Genomic DNA, 4,508 nt, shown 5'->3' on the forward strand with positions numbered 1-4,508 from the left:
GGCTCAGGATGTTGATTTGAAAGTAGTAGGTTGATACAGGTGCAGTAGATGCAAAGAAGCTACTCTCTTTTCATTTAGTGACATTTACATCCAAACAGAAACAGCTATGGAAAGTAAAGAGGAATCTGCAGCCTGTTTTTTGTGTGTTTTACTTGATGGCTTACTGCTTCTATTGGGTTATGGAACTGAAGACAGTTGGTTTGAGTCCCAGAACTGTTTCTTTTTAGTGGTATGCCTTGACTAGTAATCTCTCTGAAACTTAGTAAGATTTGTGTTGCTATAATTGAATATCACCCTTAGTAAGTTATAGAGAAAAGACACTTATTTAGCTCTTGGCTCTGGAAGTTCAAGAACATGCTGCTGGCATCTTTTGAGTCCTACTGGGTCATAAGGTGGTACAAGATAGTACCTGGTGTTATGGTTTCAATCTGAAATGTCCCCTAAAGGACTTGTATTTTTGTTTTGTTTTGTTTTAAGGCAGAGTCTCACTAAATTGCTTAAGACCTGGCTAAATTCCTGTGGCTGGCCTTGAACTTGTGATACTCCTGCCTCTGGCTCCTAAATGGCTAGGATTACATGTATGTTATATGCTGCCCAGTGATAATTTGATTCTGACACAGGTATATACATTGTGAAATATTCTCTACAAACTAATTAACATTCATAACCTCACATAATTACATTTGTCAAAAAGTTTCTAAACTTTCATACCCTATTGAACAGGATAATTGTTTTATTTTACATTGTTATAGCTCTGCCACAGAATTATAATCATTCTAATCATACATGTTGGCATAATGCCTTTGAACTTTTCATGTATTTAGAGGCATTTAGAAAAGCGATGACTTCTATGAGTTCTTTTCTTCAAAAATTAGCTCTGGCTTATTAACAATTAAGCATATCTAGGAAGAAAAAATGTATTTGAATGTCTTTTATTTATATCAAGCAATGAACTCTTTATGTAAAAAAAGCATAATTCACCTTCAGAAGCTAAGTCCATTTCAAAGAGTCATATCATATTCTTCTCTTTTCTATACATTTATAACAACTAGCCTACATAGAAGTTTTTACATTCTATGAGAAGTCAAAAGAAAATAACATCTGAAAAAAAAGATTTTGAAGACTCTTCAATAGTAGTCTAGAAAAACTTACATGACAACCATCTCAAGTTTTAAGCTTCTTCTTTTTAAAAACATTACATATGCTGTATTTTTTAAAAAATAACTTGTCACAACTGATTTGTGCCCATGTTAGCAACTCTTCTAAAACTACTGTTAAAATAGTCTAACACAAGGGTTTTTCCTATAGTAATAATTTATATTACTTCTATAGAAAGTGTCAATAATTTATATTACTTCTATAGAAAGTGTCAATAGGGCTGGGAATGAAGATCATTTGTAGAGTGCTTGCCTAGCATGTATAAGGCCTTAGAGTATAACCCCCAACACTTCAAAAAAAAAAAAAAGGAAAGAGAAAGAAGGAAGGGAGGAAAGAAAAAGAAAGGGACAGGAGGGGAGAGAAATGAATGAGTAATTAAAACAAAAGGGTAAGTGGTAGAAATATAAATATATGATGTACTAGCTCTTTAAAAATTTTACAGAGCTTTAGAATTTTAGTGGCATCAAACTGGGTGATATTATGACTGTACAGAATGGCACATAAAAAGTTATGCCTTGGCCTGGCCTAAACCAAGTGAATGGGTGGGTGACCTGGTGAGTACTCCTCTCTGGCTTGATTGGGACAGGCTTGAACTTGTGCTGCTTCAGGATGCATAGCATAGTGAAGGGGCCAACAAGATTTCCCTCATAGGCAGCGTGAGTGGGTTAGGCCCCTGGGAGCCCATGACCACACCTCCCCATGCCGATGCCCACTGCCCCCACCCCACCTGCTGGTTCACAATGATCTGTTCAGTTGCCTGGTGCAGGTTTGTTCCTGACCAAAGGCCTGAGTGTCCACAGCCTGTTTTGGCATGGCTGGGTATGGAGTTATTGTGGAGGGAATAGCCAAAGTAGCCTTAGCCTGATGGAGGGGCAATGGCTGCCCCTCAGCCAAATTTGGGGGTGTTCCTGAAATAAGTAATCAGGGTTGGGGTCTGCCTTGTCTGAAGATATGGAAACACACCCTAGTTCTTATGGCTGTCCGTGGGAGTTGGTGATATGTACAGCTATTGGATTTTTTGCTTTTCTCTTGTTTTTGTGGAGAAGTTATCAGTCTGTGAGAAGCAGGTGTTACATGAGAAGAGAAAAAAGCTTGCTCTAAAACTTTCTGGACTAATTGAAGAAAAAAGTGGACTACTTGAAATAGTCTTGTACAAAGGAGACTTGAAGAGATGGTTTTATGCTGCTAAGTTAAAGACCTCTTTTTAAACCTTAGAAGGAGAAAATAATCAAATTTTTACTTTATTTTCTGAGTTAATTGAAACAAAGGAAGACCTTATAGAGAATATTCAGGAGTCAATAGAAGCAGGAAATTTGAGGGCAATTTATGAAAACCTGTATAGGTTGGTATCTAAACATGAGGAAGAAATACATTTTCTAGAGAAAGAGATAAAAGAAGAGAAAACTAAACATTCTCAACTGGATGAATTGATGGTGGATATATCAAAAAGGATTAAGTCCCTAGAAGATGAATCAAAATCCCTCAAATACCTGAAGATAAAACAACCTTGAGACTATTTCAAATGAATGAAGGAGGATTTAAGGTAGCAATAAAATAGGTTTTGAATGAAAATTCCAAACTTCAGGAAAGTCAGAAACAGCTTTTACAAGAAGTTGAAGTATGGAAAGAAAAGGTGAATGGCCTTAAACAGAAAATGGCATTTGAACACTCTAAAATACTTGCAGAACAAATTCTAGGAGATAAAGAAAATCACATTAAGTTTCTGACTGAACATTTGCTGCAGATAAATTTTGGGTTTCTGTGCTTGGAGAAGTCCTAACAGATGATGGTAACTTGGAATTGGAAATGAAGTGTGTTGGTGCTCACTTAGAGGATCAGCCAAAAGGAGACTTGCAGGGATGGTTTTATGCTTCTAAGATAAAGACCTCTTTTAAAACCTTAGAAGGAGAATAAAATCAAATTTTTACTTTATTTTCTGAATTAATTGAAACAAATGAAGACCTTATAGAGATTATTAAAAATCATAAGACAGAACAAGCAGATTTGCAGTCAAAAAATACACAATTTAAAAGTGAGAATCAGAATCTGCAGCAGAAACTTAAAGTCATGATTGAACTATATCAAGAAAATGTAATGAAACTCCAAAGGAAATTAATAGGAGATGAAAATTACCGGGTAGAGCAAGAGGAGAAACTTTCCAAAATGAAGGAAAACATCAGCCATGCAACCAAACAGCTGGAGAACTATAGAAAGCAAGTCAAAGATCTTGAAGAAAAATTGGAGAGAACGATTCATTCTTATCAGGGGCCAATTATGTACTATGAGAAAAAAGCATATGATAATGAGTTGACAGCTCAGAGTGCTGAAAGATACCTCAATGATTTAAGGAAACACAATGCTCACAACAGACAAAACTTAACTGAAAATTAATTCAATTTAAACTGTAGAAAAGATCCTTCTGCACTTGATGATTCAAATACAGCCTTTGGCAGAGAGAATTCCCCAAATGGTCCCTCACCATTGGGTCAACCTTCATCTGAAGTGAGAGATCCTCTTTTGGAAAAGAAGGGTCCACTCACACTCTTACCTTTGCTTCCAAGGGTAGGAGGAAGAGGCTCAAGAGACCCAGAGAATCCTCTGGGACTTCAGGTTATCAATGAAAGAAGAGAATCAGGCTATGTTGTGATAAGAGATCCTCAGAGAGCATGTTATAACATTGGGTCTCTGTCAACTCAATGGGAACAGAACCCTAAGATGATGATGGCTCCACCAGGCCAATCATATTCTGATCCACTTCTTCCTCTACTAAGGCAAGATGGATGTTATTATAATTATGGTAGACCATCTGAACCAGCAGAACTCAGAAGTTCTACTGTGTCACCTTTGGATAAAATGGATGAGACTATGTCTTCAGAAATGGAATACAGTAGAAATGATACCAAAGTTTATCTTGGTGATTCCAATGTGCCTGATTCATCTCTCCCTGCTGAAAATGAAGCAATTGGCTCTGGCTTTGCTTTCTCACCTTTCCTTCCAATCAGAGGTCCATTGTTTCCAGTTGATCCAAGAGTCAGTTCATGAGAAGAGGACCTTTTTTCCTCCACCACTTCAGGAAACATGTATGGAGCATCTCGAGAATATTTTCCACTGGGCCCACCACCCCCTCCATTCCCAATGGGACTGTGGTGTTTTCCTCATTATTTCCCCCCAAGAACTGAATTTCCCCCTTCATTCCCTACATTCTAAAAGTAGAAGTGAGTTCCCTTCAGGGTTCATTCCACCTTCAAATGAGCCTTCTCCTGAACATCCAGAAGCACAACAAGAATCCTGACAATATTTTGTATCTGCCTTCAAAAGTAATCTATCATTTTTAGTTTAACTAACTGATT

The 4,508-nt window shown here is 37.2% G+C and overlaps 1 pseudogene; it reads left to right on the plus strand.

Annotated features, from left to right (window-relative positions):
* The first annotated feature begins 2,109 nt into the window (after nucleotides 1–2,109).
* Nucleotides 2,110–4,200, plus strand: LOC124094095 (melanoma inhibitory activity protein 2-like; annotated as a pseudogene).
* The last annotated feature ends 308 nt before the right edge of the window (nucleotides 4,201–4,508 follow it).

Source organism: Marmota monax, unplaced genomic scaffold, assembly GCF_021218885.2.
Source record: "Marmota monax isolate L192 unplaced genomic scaffold, Marmota_monax_Labrador192_F-V1.1 WCK01_AAM20220418_F8-fsc00255, whole genome shotgun sequence".
Taxonomy (NCBI): Eukaryota; Metazoa; Chordata; class Mammalia; order Rodentia; family Sciuridae; genus Marmota; species Marmota monax.